Raw genomic sequence first — 21,685 nt, forward strand, 5'->3', positions numbered from 1 at the left:
GGGAGGGAAGGGGGGAGAGAATAGTGGCGGATTCAGACAACATCAAAATAAATTACTGCAGCCCATTTTGCGTAAATTTACATTCCTAAACACGTTAGAGGCTAATCCATTAGTAAAATTATATTCCTCAGAAATTAAAAACCAATAGTGTTTTTCTAACTGAAATTTGAATGTATAATTGAGGAACTATAATTTATATTGATCTACACTGTATCCACCAGTCGGGGGGGGGTAGTACATTGATGATTGTACTGTATTTTTAACAACAATGATTCATGGGAGTGGAGAGAAGCATATCGTCTTTGGCTGTCTTCTTCTTTCCTTTTTTCCATTTTCCTTGTCTCTTCTCTACTTTCCTTGACTTTCCTTTCCGCTTTTCTGTAGGTTTTCTTGTACGAACAGATCATTATTAAATTGGTAGAAACACCAATGTAGCACTGTTGCGTTTATCAAGTATAAAACTATAAATACTGTATTTGAAGTTAGTCTTGAATATAGTTTGATAATGTGCAAGTATCGTCGTTTGTTGTAGATAAAAACTATTTTATTCATTTGTTTTAGACATTTGGAATACTAATTCAAAACAGATGAACTTGGTTTGGCAGAAATGAAATGGACGTCAAAATCAAATAATTTACAAAGAAGATATAGAAATCAAGCTATTAAAATGGATGAAAGATAAAATAATAATTGTTGATTTGAAACTTTATGTAAACAAACAAGCGGGAGATGGGAGGAGACAGAGGAAATTTATATAAAATGTAACTTTTCTGCAAATATTAACATTGCATGAGTATAAAATGATTAAATTAATGTATAAAAAATCTATTAGAATGGTCATTGTTCTTTATTTTTTAATACTACATATAACATTTTAATTCCTTTACATTAAATAGATCTGTGAAAATATTTGAAATTTCAGTTGAACTTTGCTTGCTTTAAGAACTCCGAGTTTTTGTTCCTGACGACGTTTTAGAATTATTAATTGAAAAATGTAAATGATTTTTTCTTTATGCTTATCACGCCCATAAAGAGATGAATATAGAAAATATTGAACTTACCAGGGAAAGTTTGAACGCTTAGTCTTTCTTCGCTTGAGTGGTTTCTACAAGAATGAATTTAATTCAGTAAAAACTTTATAACAGAAAAGTTTCAAAAAAACGCCCAATAATTATTTGGTAGACAAAAATTTCAGGAAATTAATTGGCATATTAGTAACCTGTCCAGATATCTTGCCTCGTATTTTGGTATTTGAGTGTTTAGATTTTCCTGACGACATCAATTTCGAAGATATAGTTAAATTCATTGAAATGATATCTCAAATTTTGCAAGTTTACGATGATTGTTTATCCGTGTATCACAAGTCCCTCAATGATTGATTGAAATCAGATGTCACAGTCTATACTAAACTGACATCAGTTACTTTGGCGTGCTTGTGATAGTAAGTTTCAACACATTAAGTCGATAAATATTTTTAAAGATGAAATGAACTCTGCTATGACTAAATATGCTTTGAACAATGGTATTTATCATATTAATGAATGTGATGAAAACGTCGATTTTAGTTGGGCTGTAGATAATAAAAACGGGCATGCTACGTTAAAAAAGGTACCTGCTTTATCTGCACTCAAGGCTTTGCAAAACCAGTGGCCCAAAATTGTTAAAAAAAGAGACACTTTGTGGTGTAACCATGGATGGTTTGCTCGTGATACGCGAGAAACAGTAAATGAGAGAGTTAAATTAGAAAGATATAAGCCATTAAAAATTGTATAAAACATGTTTAAGGTTGTCTTAAGTTTTAAGTGCAAGAAAAAGGCACAGTGTCAGAAGAAGTTATTGAAACATTGCTTGGTTTATTTTATGAGCAAAAAGATAAAATTTAAAAGCAAGAAACCCCGTTTTCGTTCCATGCTTCCCGATACCCTTGCTTGATGAAATTGAAAGTAGTTCAAGCACCTAGCATACGCTCGAGAGTTTTGAATGAGGACTCAAGGACCAATGAAAACACAAATGGTACCAAACATTTAGACGACGATAAAAGCTTTAACGTGGACGAGGTTCCAATACAAAAACAACCATTAAAATCACCGTGTGTTCTGAAGATAGGTTCAAAAGAAATATCGATGAATCACATATACAGTTTGGAAGCTCGTTGGCTCACGTGGTATATAGGAGTGGGAACTGTTCATCATGTTGCTGAAGATATGTAAAAATAACTAACAGCGTCTTTTCTTTTAGGACGAGGAATCTGATTACGAAAGTGAACAGGAAACAATCACTACAAGAAATTTGCTAGAAGATTCAAAGTTCACTGTAATGTTTTTATATACTTTCACCATTAGTTTATATTTGACTAGAACTAGTTTTTCCATTTGATAAACTGTAAAATTCGTTTTCAAAAAAATTTTTGGGCGTACGCTATGAAACGATGTTTACCTATAATCATTGAAAATTTAGACATATCATGAAACTACAAATTTTTTAGGAGTTTTCTACTAAAATTTTCTTTCTTTTAATATATTTAAACATCTTACAATGTCAAATTGTACGTTTATTGGAAATAATGTCATAAAATAACGATTTTCATGAAAACGAGGCTTAAAGCTTGAAAATGAGGCTGAAATCCTCGGAAATTGCCCGTATAACATCGATTTTTCTAATCAGCGCACCAATATTGACCATTGAGTTCTATAATAACTCAATGATAGGTTCTATAGAGCTCAATGATATTGACCAAAAGAAGCTGGTCGTGATCTGGTCTAGTAAATTCCCCCCCGTGGGACATACCATTGGACGATATCATTGAACGACACCCCCCTTTCTCCTCCAGGTCTATTTTGGAGGAAATCTGACGCCATAAATCCCTACGTGAAATCGGGTGGAAGACAAATAGACAATTCGTAGTAGTTCAAGATGAATTTCCAATATTTAGGACTCTTCTTTTTCCTTTAAAATGGTCTTAACAAAATCTTATCTGCGTTACGTCGAAGCTGGAATCTTTGGCGTAGTGGGAAGTGCTAGAGCTAATGTGTGTCTTGTTCAAAGTGGCGAGAAAAGACGTGAAATTTGCCGCGCGATTGTTCCCGCACTAGAAAATGTATATATTTGGGACGCTAGACTTGGCGAAAAAGTCTTTGAAGAGAATTGTTGAAACCTTTAAACAATGTTAGATTTTCCACTATTTAAAAATTGCTTTTATGATATGCTTATCTAAATGTCTAGGTGAATGTCTTACAAGGTAACAAGAGCGAAGTGACATGTCTCGGCCTCAGTCCTGACTCAGAACATCTTGCTGTTGGGTGAGTAAAACAACTTATCTAATTAAATAATATAGCATTTCATTATGTCTTAAAACTTATGCCGGATATTTACTTCATTGTGGCTAATCAACACTTTCAACAGTAAAAGGTATGGTTGTAAGAAACACAAGGTCAGGCAATGGAAGGGGCTCGACCCCCCTGCTTATAAAAGCCAGATCCTACCCTTCCCCCTTGTATTCTGAAAAATGTCAGTCAACCAGTACAGTATGTAATGTTAACAAAAATGAAAATCATTGGTGTACATTCCCCACGAGTCACAAACTATTTTAATTTCTACATATTTGTTAGACTAGATAAATTATATCCCTTTGACAACAGGTAATAAAATTTGCCAATATAAAATAATTTTCTTTGCTTTTGAAAACTGAACAGCTTTTGATCTTAATGTATGTAATAAATTTGCATCTGCTTACTGGGAGAAGAATGTAAAGCTTAACCTGCATACATGCACCTCCACCTTCATATATGCACCTCCACCTGCATATATGCACCTCCACCTGCATACATGCACCTCCACCTGCATACATGCACCTCCACCTGCAGTTTATTTTTAATTTTAGGTATGGTGATGGTGTCATCAGAATTTGGAATATAAATAATGGTACATCCTCAGTGACATTTAGGTAATTTCTTGTCATGGAAAATATTTTTCAATTTGGTCTATGCTCAAACATTTGTTTACCATCGGTACTTCTGAATTCCAATTACAAAATGATACAGTTAATATAACTCAGTATGCTATTATAATATATGTGCTAGGCACATCAATCACAAATTTTCCAACTTCAAGACCCACAATGCACACAACAAGGTATAAGAGGTATCCTGGAGAGGGTTACAACTTGTACAGATGTTGCTGATGGTGCATTTTGCCCTATTTAGCTTTTTGTTTGCCATTGCAACTTCTGTGTTCCAATCACAACGCAGTTCAAAACTCAATTGAGAAAATTTGCCAGTAAACAAGTTACTACTTGAAGACATTTTTGCACGCTCTCAACCAAAAGAAACATGGAAATTTTCAAATTTCAGTTAACAAAATCATTAAGAGATAAATGAACCTTGAATGCCTTTTAAATTTGCACGGCAACTTCTGAAACTATAAGAATAGTCAATACAACCAGTGTTGTCCCTAAAAATATAGTATCAAGCAGTGATGTAGTCTGTGTCACACTAATGCATTACTGTGGAGTGAAGTGTAGACTTGTGTTTTAGAGTAAAAATTATTAATTCAGGTGAATGGATGTGTATCAGCACTAATGTTTTCAAAGATGCCAAAGCAACCATCTTCATTAGGCATTTTCTATTCTTGCCATATCTTGAATGAAAGATTAAAAAATTATTTCATCTTTTGTTTCATTGAATTTCTTCTAGTGGTCACAAGACAGCAGTTACAGCTCTTAACTATGATTATACTGGTGTCAAATTGGTGTCTGGATCAAAGGTATTCTTTAATCGTGATTTTTATGACACTTAAATCAATTGCTATAAATTGTGAATATAGTTTATAAAATGTAAACAATTCATTTGTGTTGTTTTCTGCCACTACTATAGGATACAGATGTGATTGTTTGGGATATAATTAATGACTCAGGAATGTTCAGGTATGCGATTATGATCATTTAATGTTATATGACAAGTTTTTTAAAATAAACATGTTTCAACATCTTTTGATGCCATCTTCAGTATAATAAAGAGTATTATATATGTGATGAATATAAATAAGATTAATATGATACAGTAATACAATTTATACAATTATGAGTAGATTATATATAAATATTACAATGAAATATTGACTTTCTAAAAGTGTTGAGTTTATATGTTACTAACTGAGAGTGGGGAGTAAGACTTATTAAATAAAATTGGGAGTATGACTTACAAACTGAGAGTGGGGAGTATGACTTACTAACTGAGGGTGGGGAGTATGACTTACTAACTGAGGGTGGGAGTATGACTTACTAACTGAGGGTGGGAGTATGACTTACTAACTGAGGGTGGGGAGTATGACTTACTAACTGAGGGTGGGAGTATGACTTACAAACTGAGAGTGGGGAGTATGACTTACTAAATAAAAGTGGGAGTGGGAAAGTACATTACAGTAATAAAGTCACTGTAATGTACATTTTTTTAAGGTTTGGGGCTTTGTTGTCGTCAAGAATGAAACAAGGTTAATTACTGGTTGTGCAGATAGTGAATTGAGAGTTTGGAAAATTGAGTACAAAGATGATAGAACAGAAAGACGCGAAGAAACGAGAAAACGAAAAACAGCAACGCAATCTAGCGAGGATGGTGTAGGGGGAATAGAGGTACATAAGAGGTGTTTGGTGGTCATTTCTCTGCGTCTTCTTGCATGATGCATGAGGGATAATAGTGGATGCTACTTAAATTCAGAAAACCAAAGGGAAAATAAGCGTTTTTAAGATGTTTATTTACAATGCGTAGTTACAATGAGGTAGTATTAGGATTTTGGTGGATGTTTGTGGGTGTATTAGGAACGTTGGTGGATATTTGTGAGGTAAATTAGAACTATGGGTGAATATTTGTGAGGTATACAATATAAAGAATGTTGGTTGATATTTGTGCATAGAATTGTTGTCGATTTTTGTGAATATTACTATGTTAAGTTAAACTAATAAAATTTTAAATAAACTTTGTTTTTATAATTTGACCATCTGCATTAGACCTGTCACCACTGCATCAAGCATTTAGTCTAGTTTTAAATTCATAAATAAGCATTTAGTTCTAGTTTCAACTCGGATTTTAACTTCTATATTTCGAATTTCAATAGGAATTGCTTTCGTGTACAATGATTGGCTCTGTCATGAGAAGCTCAACTGATCGCGTAGTGTCGCTGTATTGCGATCATTCACGAACTTATATTGGTTGTCATGTACGTACGTTATGTAAGAAGTTTTTATTTGGGATTTGGATATTAAAAAATTGCTATGGAGATGATGAACATTATGTGGCTACTGCTCAGCTTTATGTTACAACCTAGTATCAACTATAAATGGGTTTTCTGATTGGATTAATCAGACAGTAATGATAAACATTAACTTTTCGTTCTTTATAATTCTATAGCTTATTGTATTTCATTGTACTATTTAAAACCTTAGATAATAGCAACGCACAGCTTTCTAAGAAGTGGGTTTGGTATTCAATTATGGAAAACAAAATATTTAATTTACATATCAATTTTGCTGCGGTCATCGAGAGTCGTGTTGACATCTTGAGGGAATATTCATTATAAAAGCAACTGTCTGAGTAATTTTCCTGCAATTTTTACAAACCCAGCAGAAATTCTTGCAGTAGCAAATATTACTCGGTTTTCAATGGAAAAACTTCATTCTAATGTCGACCATAGATTGTCATTATTCATTTCATGATAACCAAGTTGAGAATGTAGTATTTTACGTATGTCAAAAACATTCACGGTTATGAATGAATTTTACAAAATATAATCAGTACTTCTTATTTCACGAAAGGACTAAAGAAAAGATGTGGTTATGTGAAGATAATTTTGATTTGTTTAGGGTGCAAATTCTACGTTAGAAATGTTTCGTCTTGCATCAGACGACGAAATAAAAAAACGCTTGGCAAAGAGACGAAAAAAGATTTTAAAGAAGCAAAGGTTGTTGACTTTGAAATTTTAAAACTGTATTCAAGCTTTTTTATTCTCATACATGTGATATTTCTTACCATTATTTATTCCTAGATCACAAGGATTGGAAGCCGACGAGCTGACGGTTAGATAATTTTTGTTACGTGAAATTTGTGTGCAAAGAATTTTGACGAATCAAAATATACGTAGTTTACGATAAGACATCACAATCTTGCCTCGTTTCTGTAACATTGTGATATTTCTCTTTATTTGTGAATACTTCTTATATATATTATGTCAAAATCCTGGAGCATATTTGGTTTTGTTTCTTGAAATGAAATAGATTTTGAATACGTAGAAACAGAAATACATAGGAAGAATCAGATATGCGTTGCTCCAACATTTTAATTGTGTATTTGCGCACTATTGGTCTTATTTTTGAAACATGTTTTAACATTACTGTTATTTTATCAGTTTTCTGAAAACGTCTTAGCCACCGTCGAAGACGAGATTATAAAATTACCCGATGTTAAAGCGACCTCAAAGATAAGGTAAAATGATGTATGGAGTACAAACATTGTAATTCGCTTGTGGAAGTCAAGCGTTTTGTGTGAGAGAGAGAATTTTTCTAGACGTGCTTTTCTCAACGGATGTTTTTTCTTAAATATAACACAGAAAAAGTTTATCGTCATTTGAAATTAATGAATGTTGGTTTCTAACAGTTTCATACACGCAATATTTTTAAGCAGTTTTGTAATGTCAATTTTAAAAATTGCTTGTTCAAAATGGCTGAATAAAAAGTTATTTTTAAACGATATTTATGATTCAAAAGTCGTTTCTAGTCCTCCTCGTACATACGTACGTACGTCGTTCATTCACTTGTCTTGCTTTCCCGCCATTATAAAATACAAATAATGTTTTTTTCTTATTAGGTCATTTGACTTTGCATTGAATTCAAATAATGATCTAAAGGTATTTCATTATATTTGTCCGCGATTTTATTTTACATTTGTGAAGTATGGATGTGTTAAATTGGTGTTTCTGTATAATTCCAACTGTTCTCAAATAGTCATTTTGAACGATGAGAAATAGTCTTTCGTAATTTTTTATCATCTTATTTGATTGTACATGTAAAGAATGCGTAGTATAGTGGATACTATGGAAATAGTTGCATCCATTTGAAATAAGAAGTTTTTTAAATTTCTACAGATTTCATTATTACTACACAACAACAGCGTAGAGTTTCATGTCTTCAGTGAAGAAAAGAAAGATTCAACTAATATACTTTCGATAAAGACACCTGGTCATCGTAGTGATGTAAGGTATGTGGCTACGTAGATCTCAAAAAATCTGGAATGTGATGGCAATAAGTTAAAGTCTTAAATCTCACGTGCCTTTTGAAGCGTCATACTGTAACAGCTCACTTCATCTGATTGATCCCTAGCTTTGTTACTTTAGGACTTTGTCATTTAATTCTGACGATTCCTGCGTCCTTTCTGGCGCAGCTGAAAGTGTTAAATTGTGGAACAGGTACAATAAACAGATTTTGAAAGTTGTGTTTGTGTATTTCCTTGTAATTTCTTTAACTAAAACATACAATAATGCATATTTTTTAATTTTTATCAAGTTGTACCAACAGGATAATTATTCTTTCTGTTAGGGGAATAAGGTTCGAGTAATATCAAATGGGGGGAGGGGTTAAATAAATCAAAGTTTACTTAAAAAATCATTATGCAAGGATTAAAATAGCATTCTGAAGGATGTAAAATTACCGTAAAAGACTCACGTCTCTACGCTATCATTGTTTGTGGGTCGAAAGAGTGACTGTGTCTATGTCAACCTGTGATTATATTTCTAATGAATTTATAGATCGACTCAGAAATGCATCAGAACAATGTCTTCTGGTTATTGTCTAAGTTCGCTCTTTGTACCTGGTGACAGACACGTTGTTGTTGGTACTAAGGTATTCAGCATTAGTGAATATGACTTTATAAAGTAGTGAGTTAATGTAAGGTCATGTGACAGACACGTTGGTACTCAGGTATTCAGATTAGTGAATATGACTTTATAAAGTCGCGAGCCAATGTAAGGTCATGTGACGGACACGTTGTTGTTGGTACTAAGGTATACAACAATAGTGAAGATGACTTTATAAAGTAGTGGGACAATGTAAGATGTTGACCCTCTAAATTTCCTTTACAGGCTGGCAAACTCCAAATATTTGACGTTTCGTCTGGTTCATTGCTTGAAACTGTGGACGCACACGATGGTGCTATTTGGTCGTTGTGTTTAGCTCCCGATAATGTAAGGGACTTTACTTCATTTTAAAAACATATTTTTGGTCCAGTCGTTGGAAAGTAACATTTTTGACAAAATTTGTGGACTGCCATGCCCTTCGTAATATGCTTTCTTTCGATTATTTCTCTAACAGAAATAACAGAGATCTTTTTGTTGGCAAACTTAAGTTATTCTGCTGCTTGTCATTTTGTAACTCCTTGAAGAGACAAGTGACGTATGCTTCACTTCTCTCCCCCCCCGTCCTCATATATTCTTTCAGTGAATTGTTCAGAGGGAGCTCAAGACTACGCACATCTAGAAATGATGGTTTTATCAATTTCTAGACGCTATTTGCCTCAGGAAGTGGTGACAAGGATGCAAAATTTTGGGAATTCGATTTGATTACGGATGAGAACTATTCAACGACCAGGTATTAAATAATTTGCATGTAAAGCAACGTTTGCACTCAACGTGATTTTTCTCACTCTTAACATTGTAAGACGAAAAATGTCCTTTGTCTGTCGGAGAAAAAACAACTTCATGTACTAATTCTGTTGAAGCTTGTGTTCTAAAGTTTTTTCTCTTGTTTTTCTTGTGCATTTCATGATGTTTGTAAAGGAAAATGGTTAAATGTGACCATCCGCTTTTTGTTTGTTCAATCTTTGTTGAAGCTTATGTTCTAAACCTTTTTCTCTTGTTTTTCTTGTGCATTTCATGATGTTTGTAAAGAAAAGTGGTTAAATGTGACCATCCGCTTATTGTTTGTTGAATCTTTGTTGAAGCTTGTATTCTAAAGTTTTTTCTCTTGTTTTTCTTGTGCATTTCATGATGTTTGTAAAGGAAAGTGGTTAAATGTGACCATCCACTTTTTGTTTGTTCAATCTTTGTTGAAGTTTGTGTTGTAAAGTTTTTTCTCTTGTTTTTCTTGTGCATTTCATGATGTTTGTAAAGAAAAGTGGTTAAATGTGACCATCCGGTTTTTGTTTGTTCAATCTTTGTTGAAGCTTGTGTTCTAAAGTTTTTTCTCTTGTTTTTCTTGTGCATTTCATGATGTTTGTAAAGAAAAGTGGTTAAATGTGACCATCCACTTTTTGTTTGTTCAATCTTTGTTGAAGCTTGTGTTCTAAAGTTTTTTCTCTTGTTTTTCTTGTGCATTTCATGATGTTTGTAAAGAAAGGTGGTTAAATGTGACCATCCGGTTTTTGTTTGTTCAATCTTTGTTGAAGCTTGTGTTCTAAAGTTTTTCTCTTGTTTTCTTGTGCATTTCATGATGTTTGTAAAGAAAAGTGGTTAAATGTGACCATCCACTTTTTGTTTGTTCAATCTTTGTTGAAGCTTGTGTTCTAAAGTTTTTTCTCTTGTTTTTCTTGTGCATTTCATGATGTTTGTAAAGAAAAGTGGTTAAATGTGACCATCCGGTTTTTGTTTGTTCAATCTTTGTTGAAGCTTGTGTTCTAAAGTTTTTTCTCTTGTTTTTCTTGTGCATTTCATGATGTTTGTAAAGAAAAGTGGTTAAATGTGACCATCCGGTTTTGTTTGTTCAATCTTTGTTGAAGCTTGTGTTCTAAAGTTTTTTCTCTTGTTTTTCTTGTGCATTTCATGATGTTTGTAAAGAAAAGTGGTTAAATGTGACCATCCACTTTTGTTTGTTCAATCTTTGTTGAAGCTTGTGTTCTAAAGTTTTTCTCTTGTTTTTCTTGTGCATTTCATGATGTTTGTAAAGAAAAGTGGTTAAATGTGACCATCCACTTTTGTTTGTTCAATCTTTGTTGAAGTTTGTGTGTAAAGTTTTTCATTTCATGATGTTTGTAAAAGAAAAGTGGTTAAATGTGACCATCCGGTTTTGTTTGTTCAATCTTTGTTGAAGCTTGTGTTCTAAAGTTTTTCTCTTGTTTTCTTGTGCATTTCATGATGTTTGTAAAGAAAAGTGGTTAAATGTGACCATCCACTTTTTGTTTGTTCAATCTTTGTTGAAGTTTGTGTTGTAAAGTTTTTTCTCTTGTTTTTCTTGTGCATTTCATGATGTTTGTAAAGAAAAGTGGTTAAATGTGACCATCCGGTTTTGTTTGTTCAATCTTTGTTGAAGCTTGTGTTCTAAAGTTTTTTCTCTTGTTTTTCTTGTGCATTTCATGATGTTTGTAAAGAAAAGTGGTTAAATGTGACCATCCACTTTTTGTTTGTTCAATCTTTGTTGAAGCTTGTGTTCTAAAGTTTTTTCTCTTGTTTTTCTTGTGCATTTCATGATGTTTGTAAAGAAAAGTGGTTAAATGTGACCATCCGGTTTTTGTTTGTTCAATCTTTGTTGAAGCTTGTGTTCTAAAGTTTTTTCTCTTGTTTTTCTTGTGCATTTCATGATGTTTGTAAAGAAAAGTGGTTAAATGTGACCATCCACTTTTGTTTGTTCAATCTTTGTTGAAGTTTGTGTTCTAAAGTTTTTTCTCTTGTTTTTCTTGTGCATTTCATGATGTTTGTAAAGAAAAGTGGTTAAATGTGACCATCCGCTTTTTGTTTGTTCAATCTTTGTTGAAGCTTATGTTCTAAAGTTTTTTCTCTTGTTTTTCTTGTGCATTTCATGTTGTTTGTAAAGAAAAGTTGTTAAATGTGACCATCCGTTTTTTCATTGTTCAGTCTTTGTTGAAGCTTGTGTTCTAAAGTTTTTTCTCTTGTTTTTCTTGTGCATTTCATGTTGTTTGTAAAGAAAAGTGGTTAAATGTGACCATCCGCTTTTTGTTTGTTCAAACTCAGCTTAACATTTTCTAATTGTATGATTCAATATTGTACAATTGGTTTATGTATTTTGTTGTACAATTGGGTGATTCATTTTATATTATTTTGTTTAGTCAAAGATTAAGTATTTGTCATGCACGAACATTAAAGATGAATGATAACGTAATGTGTGTAAAGTTCAGGTTAGTTGTTGATGTATTCGTTACTGGGGAGGGTATATGTACTTATGATCTTTCATTTAATCACGTGCCAACCTTCTTTGCAGTCCAAATCAAAAGTTTATTGCCGTGGCTTTGCTTGATTTTACAATGAAAATTTTCTTCACAGATACATTGAAGGTAAGTTGTTAAATATTTTTGTACGTAGTTATTGATATTGGATAGCAGTTGATAGTATTTGATAGCAGTTGATGATATTGGATAGTAGTTGATGATAATGGATAGCAGTTGATGATATTGGATAGAAGTTGGTTTTGGATAGCAGTAGTTAGAATATTTTCATTTGTTGCTGTAGATCACTTTAAAGATGACTCCTTGTACGAAATTCTCCCATTTTTTTTCTATGAATCACGATGAAAATGCACTTTGAGTTAGAACTGTTTCCTTTTCTTACAAAAAAATTCCCTAAGACATCCACTTTTGTAAAAAGAAGGCGATATTTTTGACTTTCATCTAGTTACGTAACATTGGATTAATGTATGCTTTCCATCAACGTTATAATTTGATTTACAGAAGTCTCAAAAATTTAACTGAATAAACATTTTCCTGCCCATTTATCCTAATTACTTTTGTATTCATTCTTTAAATGTGGTTACTTTTCCCGCGTCGTTATTTAGTTCTTCCTATCCCTCTATGGTCATAAATTACCTGTTGTTACCATGGATATATCAACGGTACGTTTTATTCATATGACGTGTGTTTCAAAGTATCCACGTTTGACTGTCGTATACATATACGTGTATTGTGTTTACAAGAATCCTTAGCTTACGTCATGGGCGCATACTTTTTGTATACGTCACATCCGTTTTAGCTGTCGCATAAATTATACTGTTTTTCAAGCTCACAGGAACAGCTTCCAAGTCTGTTTTGATATCATATTTTATAATAAGTTTTTTATTTTTAGTCGAAAGAACTTTACCACATAAAATACAAGATAACTAGATATACACAAAAGATATTTTACCAAGCTGTAAATAAGTCATTTCGCAAAAGCTTTTCGAATTAGATATTTTCGTAATAAAATTGCAAAGTGAATCAATTTTAAATAATGCATTAATAATTTATGCGCCAGTTCTAAAGAATGTAAATTTTGCTGTGTAAGCTTTTCTTCAATGTTGCTTTAAACCCAAACGAGGAAGTTTAGGTTTGTGACGTAAACTAAGGAATTATAAAATGATTGATGATTATGAGAATGTAATGAAAATTGATTTGAAACTTTTAAAAAGACGTACATAATGTCAACTACGTATAACCGTGTAAATTTTTATCAATCCCCTGTTGTGAAAGTCTAGAGCGTGTAGCGGTCCATCTCTTGACCACTTTGCATTAGTGAACGCTTTTCAATGGCGTCGTTATTTATTTTTAAACTTTTCTCTGTCTTTGAATTAGTATTTTTGTCATCCTTCATTCATTTTTTACAGGATAACGTTCTCCTCGTTTCTGGTGGCGTTGACAAGAACATTAAGATTTGGGGTTTGGATTTTGGTGATTGTCGAAAATCAATATTCGCCCATGATGACAGGTATGCACAATGTAATTTTAAATGATAGATACTTAATTTTATGATAGTAATATATGATAGCCTGAAACAGTCGATTATATCCCTACTATACACTCGTATCCTATGTATATCGTCATTATACCCTATTAAACCCTTTACCCTGGTTACATCATTGTTTCGTCATCACCATACCTCTTTCTATAACATACTAGTAAACCACGTCCTCAATTGTTTTATACGTATTTCCTGCCTATTTTTATCCATTTACACCCCACAATACCTACATGTACTTTCATTGTATACCTTTTATTCTCATGTTATCAACATTGCACATAGTAATACCTACATGTACTATCGTTGTATACTTTATATTCTCATGATATCAACATTACACTTAGTAATACCTACATGTACTTTCGTTGTATACTTTATATTCTCATGATATCAACATTACACCTAGTAATACCTACATGTACTATCGTTGGATACTTTATATTCTCATGATATCAACATTACACCTAGTAATACCTACATGTACTATCGTTGTATACTTTATATTCTCATGTTATCAACTTTACACCTAGTAATACCTACATGTACTATCGTTGTATACTTTATATTTTCATGGTATCAACATTGCACCTAGTAATACCTACATGTACTATCGTTCTATACTTTATATTCTCATGATATCAACATTACACCTAGTAATGCCCACATGTATTATCGTTGTATACTTTATATTCTCATGATATCAACTTTACACCTAGTAATACCTACATGTACTTTCATTTTGTACCTTATATTCTCATGGTATCAACATTACTCATAGTAATACCTACATGTATATTCTCCATTTATATTAAAGCAGCTTTAACTTTATTTTAGTGTCATGGCCGTGCAGTTCGTGCCAAAAACTCATTATTTCTTCAGTGCAAGTAAAGATAAAACGATAAAATATTGGGACGCTGACAGATTTCTTCATGTTACGACCTTAGAAGGTCATCATTCAGAAATATGGAGTCTTTCAATAAGCCATGACGGCGAGTTTGTTGTAAGTATCAAGTATGGAAGGTTTTAGATAATGTCGAGTTTGTTGTAAGTATCAAGTATGGAAGGTTTTAGATAATGTCGAGTTTGTTGTAAGTATCAAGTATGGAAGGTTTTAGATAATGTCGAGTTTGTTGTAAGTGTCAAGTATGGAAGGTTTTAGATAATGTCGAGTTTGTTGTAAGTGTCAAGTATGGAAGGTTTTAGATAATGTCGAGTTTGTTGTAAGTATCAAGTATGGAAGGTTTTAGATAATGTGGAGTTTGTTGTAAGTGTCAAGTATGGAAGGTTTTAGATAATGTCGAGTTTGTTGTAAGTATCAAGTATGGAAGGTTTTAGATAATGGCGAGTTTGTTGTAAGTGTCAAGTATGGAAGGTTTTAGATAATGTTAAACATAAGTTTGCTTGATATTAATGAAAGAAAAACGTTATTATCAATAAGACTACAATTTACTCAAGAACAACCCTTATTCTTAACACTCCAGTTACACATGCATTGTATTTTATATTATAGATCAGTGGTTCACATGATAAATCGTTAAGACTCTGGGAACGAACGGACGAACCGTTGTTTGTCGAGGAGGAGAGAGAAATGGTACTATACATAGATATGTTGCTGGAGCTACAAAAATATGCATATAGTACCTGTACTTTCAATGTTTATTTTAATATTCTATTTTGGAGAGGGAAGCAGCTTACGAAGAAAGCGCCGTAACAGGAGTTGAAACAATTGTAAGATTCTTTTTACTATGTAACATGAGATATGTATGTTCCATCTTGAGCCATACTACTCTGTATTTGTTATATACTTTCACTATGGAAAATATCTTGTGGAAGTTGCATTTATTGCACTAAATAAATTCATTTATTTAAACCATGATGTTGTTTAGATTCCAGGTGAACAAGACACAGAAGCTGTTAAAGCTGGCAAGAAAACTATCGAGACGATCAAAGGAGTTAGTTTTGTTGTTGTATTAGCATTGCAAGTTAATTTTATTGGTTTTGTGCCCAGTCCCCCCTGTAGTACCTGAAAGATACCTCAAAATCACACAGATGTATGGAAAACTCTAGTACACCAAAGACATGTGAAGACTGTGCATATCTGAGGCCAAGTGTTTAAGCTTACATTGAGACGGGTACTTGAAGGATATTATAGTAGAATATAGATACTTGGAAGATAATATAGTATGATTAGGATACTTGGAGGATATTATAGTAGAATATAGATACTTGGAAAATGATACAGTATGATTGGAATACTTGGAGGATATTATAGTAGAATTTAGATACTTGGAAGATAATACAGTATGATTGGGATACTTGGAGGATATTATAGTAGAATATAGATACTTGGAAGATAATACTGTATGATTGGGATACTTGGAGGATATTATAGTAGAATATAGATACTTGGAAGAAAATACAGTATGATTGGGATACTTGGAGGATATTATATTAGAATATAGATACTTGGAAGATAATACAGTATGATTGGAATACTTGGAGGATATTATAGTAGAATTTAGATACTTGGAAGAAAATACAGTATGATTGGGATACTTGGACAATATTACAGTATAATATATAATATACGCCTGGAGATTACTATGTTGATGTTTGTTCTCTTATCTTTTCATTAGGCTGAAAGAATCATGGAGGCCATTGAATTGTATAAGGAAGAAAGACAGAAAGAACTTGAACATAAAGCGAGTCAAGTGAGCAAAGACAAAACGGTAGGTTTGTTATTTCTTGTTCTGCACATCTACAAAATGTTTATGTTATACGTATAGACAATATTAAATCTTAAATGAAAGGTTTGTTATTTCTTGCTCTGCACATCTACAAAATGTTTATGTTATACGTATTGACAATCTTATATCTTAAATGAAAGGTTTGTTATTTCTTGCTCTGCACATCTACAAAATGTTTATGTTATACAAATAGACATTCTTAAAATCTTAAATAAACAATCTTAAATAACCATGACCGGCAACATCGCAAAACTTTCCTAGACTAAACACCCTAATTGGGACAACGCCCTACACTGTTATTAAACCCTTCCTGTGAAACCACCACCAATATTTTCTTATTCTCTAATTTGGACTACGACCTGCATCGTTATTTAACTCTACCCATGAAACCACCAATAATATTTTCTTACTCTCTAATTGGGACAACGCCCTACACTGTTATTAAACTCTACCAATGAAACCACCATTATTTTCATACTGTCTAATTGGGACCACGCTCTGCACTGACCTACCATGAAACTACTACCAATATTTCCACACTCTCTAATTGGAACCACGCCCTTCACCCTTCAGTATTGTGTGATTTATACTGAAAATCCCAGTTTCGTTTATTACACAAGTTGTTTTTGTTCTCACATGCATTTTCTTTCCTTTGAACAGCTTCCAAAGCGCGTCATTCATCCGATTCTTGCTGCCTTTGGCAATGTCAGTGTAAGTTTACCAGATCTTCAATGTTTCCATTTAAGAGCAATATGAAGGTCACGTGGTACAAGATGAAAGCCACGTGCATGTTGAACATGATTAATGTAAATATTAATGTAATGGTAAGATTGCAAGATTTACATACGTACGTACGTAGATAAGGAAAAATGGATGAGATGGCTTTACATTAATAACAACTTTATAAAAAATGAGAGTTAAATGTAAAATACACAGGATTTGGAATAATGAAATAAAATATCTTGACCACGAAGATGGAGGCCATAAATATTGTTGTTCTACTATTGAATGCCTGTCTATGTCAACCTCCTTTTCCCGGACCATATACTTACGACGTTTGTAAAATATTTTTTTCTACCCACAGCCTGTACAGTATGTACTTCTAGTGGTGAAAAAAGTAAAGTGAAGGTAAGGTTGAAGTATTATAAAGAGCAGCAAATTATCCCGTGAAGAATCGTTGTTTGTACTAAAAGTTAATTTTGAGCATTTTAAAGGTAAAGTATGGCAAAGTGTCTCGTTGGAGTTACTAAAGGAATTAAATATTAAGTGATATTAGAATACAGTAGAGAGGTATCTTATGAAGCAAGTGCTTTCTACAAAACATTTAAATTATTTAATTTCAGTGAACTTGAAGAATCATTGCTTGTTTTACCGTTTGACTATGTTATTGATGTACTGAAATTTCTTCTTGAGTAGATTAAGGTAAAGTGAAATGTATTTTGACTCCGGTGTCATTAGTTCACATGGTAGAGGTTTCGTTTTCAAATTTTGCTAATCCCAGATGTACTTGATTGTTTAAAATGGTTGGGAAACAGAGTTAAGTTGTCGATGTCTGTTCTTTCTCTTGCGGTAAAATTAAGACGTAATTTTGTTTTTGGTTTCGATCGATATTTTTTTCAATACGTCTGTCTTTAAATCATTCCCTAAGAATTTTATCATATTCCTTCAGTATTGCTGAATATATGATACAATTGGTGAAACACCTATGTACAGTGCTGGATATTTTTCATTTTTTTTCATATTTTGTTACGATAGAGTACATCACAGCAAGATTATATCCACTCCTGAACTACTGCCAGTAATAGACTCTATCAGATCACATTGTCGTAGCCGAGTTCGCGAAATGAAGGTAGGAAGTTGTACGTTTAATAAACCGCAAGTATCGCCAAATTTCTCCCGTAACTTACCATGCGCTACACGACCGTTAATTTATTCGTGGTAAATTTTGTTGACATTTTAATGACTCTAAACTAAACATGAAAAAGTCGTCAATTCTGATTGGTTAAGAGCAATTAAGGCTTTCTTTCACAACACAGTGCCAATCTTAACACTGAGTTTGGCTTTGTATTAAAAAGGTTCATAGAATATTGTTTTGTATTTTAACAATAGAAAAAAGTATGTATTTAGAAACAAAAATATTCATGAGTTTGAATTTTTCATTTTTCTCTAGCCCTTTAAATTTTGCTAAATTAATCGTATTTGAATTTTTGAATTTTTGCACTTCAAACCTCCACAAATGACTTAACAAATCATATGAACTGAACAAATTTTCTTGTCGACGCCAATAAAACTATTGCAAACTTGTAATGATTGCTTTATCTTTAGGATACTGTTGGATTCAATTTGGCGGGACTGCAGTTTATTCAAAGACAGCTTGAAAATCGTGACGTCACATTCTTTGGAGAAACACGCGAGAGACTGGGACAAATACGAAAGAAGAAGAAGATGATTTTGAGGAAATTTCGATGAAGGTTGTTTTGCTACTTAATACTCTGACAACTAAAACGATTGTCTTCGAAAGTACACAATGGCTGAGGTTTGATGACATCTGTGAACTTTCAGATTTGGTCAGAAGGGATAAAAATATTGATGCAAGTCAAATTTGTTGATTACAAAATTTTGTCGTGGGAATTTGAGATTGAAGAAGCGATTGTGTTTTTGTGAAGTTGTCTTTTACGGGTGCTGGGACTGGGACGAGAGGATTAAAGTGGGATCATAGTGTGGGTCTGAGGAGACTGGGAAGGTTGAAATGGAACTGGGAGCGAAGTGATTATAATGGATTGGGAAATATTCAACAAAAACCGCAAGTGAATGGGTTATAATGTATCCTAATGGATATAAGAGAATAGAGTTGTAAATTTAATGTCTAATGTTGTAGATTAAATGACTTTGACTTTCGTTGACGTGATGAAGAAATATTAAGTTAAGGAGAGAAGTCTATTTTTTATCGAATTCATCTGTTAGCAAATAGTGGAGTGTGCATAGGAAAAACATAAAAAAACATGATCAATGGAAAATGATCTACTGTTGATTGCTGTACATAACCATCCTCAAAGATCCCTAACCCAAACTGTATCCTTAGAGGGACAAGTAAAGTCTCCATGTGCCCCTTTGAAATATATGATGCAACAATAAAATGCAACTTTTGCCGACTTTTAAAATTCACATGATTCAGCATTAGTTGATACTGGAGAAAGCTTAAACGCTACAAAAAAGAATTTCATACTTTGTATTTTTATAATTAATTATTGGGCTAGCCTGACATGGACAGTGAAACGAGCCTTTCACTTATATGACGTTGAAATTCGTTTTTTGCGCAACAGATTCTAGCTTGCAGCTACATAAATAATTTTACTGCAAAGTGATCTAAAAAAAGTCAAATTTAAATTAAGAATGATATCACCACATTCACCATCAACACGTTAAGTCAATACCTGCATCAAAATAGAAAATAGAATTGAAATCGGTTTTACATTAAGTCGGGTTTTTCCCAGCTCTAAAAAAGAACAATGTCACAAAAATTAACGGAGTGATTGCAAATTTAAACAAGAAAAAGTAATAAATGAAGTAACAATTATCGAGAAATTCATCCATCTACAATTGTTATAAACAGAAAATGTCTTGTATGAGTTACCAAAATGAATAAAAAATACAGAAATAACTGTATCCTTATATGGCAAAGTACTCTTGTGATTTCAGCATTCAAAAAAAGAGATGTAAAATTGTCATGGTTCATCTAAGATATGGATTTACTCTCATGAAAATGACCCAACAAACACTCCAGTCATTTTAAGGAGCTTTACAACTTCAGACTAGATAGATTGCAAACCTACTAATCTCATATACACTGTAAAAAGTGACAGAACATTGTATTTTATTAAATATTCATTATAATCCCTTAGACCGTCGAAAAAGCCTATAAATCTGTAGGAACTTATTTGTTTAATAGGGTGAATGAATAGGAACCTAGCACTTGAGGGAAATTAAGATAGCATTTTGGGACAAGTCGTAATTCTACGTACATTAACACTAAAGGATTGTATTGAAAATCAATTGGGCAGATTTTTGGAACACCAAATTTTAATAAAGTGTATATACAGTATTATAAGTCCATCATCATATGGAGAGAAAATAAATTTTTGATTTCTTTCGATAAAGGTTATTTTGTTTTTGATGCTCTGACAACTAAAACGATTGTCTTCAAAAGTACACAATGGCTGAGGTTGATTGCTGTCTATAGCCAACTTCGAAGATCCCTAACCCAAACTGTACCCCTAGAGCGACACGTAAAATCCCCTTGTGCCCTTCAAATTACAATTTTCGTGATCAGGACACGTATAAATTTTGCATGATTCAGCATTTATTGATACTGGATCAGGCTTAAAAGCTATAAAAGGAATTTCGTTCTTGGTATTTTTATAACTAAATATTGGGCTAGCCAGACAGGGACAATCAAATGAGTCTTTTACTTCTATGACATTAAAATACATTTTTTGCTCCTCTAATTCTATCTCCCAGCTACATAAATAATCTTACTGCAAACTGATTTCAGAGAAGTTAAATTTAAATGAAAGTGAGATCATCAAATTCAACATCACAACTATCGGTAAATACCTCCATCGAATGAAAATACAGAAATAAAATAAGTTATTACATTACGTAAATTGCATATTTCTCAGTTATAAAAAAGAAGAGTGTCACAAAAATTAAGGGAGTAATTCCAACTATAAACATGAAGAAATAATGAATCGATTAACAATTATCAAGCAATTCACCCATCTACAATATTTATAAACAAAAAATGTATTTTATATGTTACCAAAATGAATACAGAAAAAACTGCATCCTCATATGACAAAGTAGTCTTCTGGTCATTTCAGCATTCAACAAAAGGAATGTAAAATTGTCATGGTTCATCTAAGATATGGATTTACTCTCATGAAAATGACCCAACAAACACTCCACTCATTTTAAGGAGATTTACAACTTCAGACTAGATAGATTGCAAACGTACTAATCTCATATACATTGTAAAAGTTCCATACAAGTTTCTTAGCTAACAGAAAAATCTGTTCCAGTAACTAAATGACTATTGAAAACTTGAAAACACAAATGTTTGTATTGAATATTGTTAAGAATATACTTAAACTTTTTTATATACAACTACTGTTGTTTGGACTTTTGTGTAAATTTTTTCCTTAATTCAAGGAAACACAAATCCATTTCTTCTTTCCTCTATC

The 21,685-nt window shown here is 32.6% G+C and overlaps 1 long non-coding RNA gene and 1 pseudogene across 1 annotated transcript; one reads left to right on the top strand and one right to left on the bottom strand.

Annotated features, from left to right (window-relative positions):
- Positions 1-2,882: 2,882 nt before the first annotated feature.
- Positions 2,883-19,348, top strand: LOC124443355 (annotated as a pseudogene).
- Positions 19,349-20,186: 838 nt separating this feature from the next.
- LOC124443363 lies at positions 20,187-21,613 on the bottom strand. The gene is made up of 2 exons (XR_006947638.1): positions 21,456-21,613; positions 20,187-20,274 (listed from the first exon to the last, which is right to left on the bottom strand). It is a non-coding gene; the product is annotated as an uncharacterized LOC124443363 (long non-coding RNA).
- Between the last annotated feature and the right edge of the window lie 72 nt (positions 21,614-21,685).

The sequence above is a fragment of the Xenia sp. Carnegie-2017 genome, unplaced genomic scaffold, assembly GCF_021976095.1.
Source record: "Xenia sp. Carnegie-2017 unplaced genomic scaffold, XeniaSp_v1 HiC_scaffold_20, whole genome shotgun sequence".
NCBI lineage: Eukaryota > Metazoa > Cnidaria > Anthozoa > Malacalcyonacea > Xeniidae > Xenia > Xenia sp. Carnegie-2017.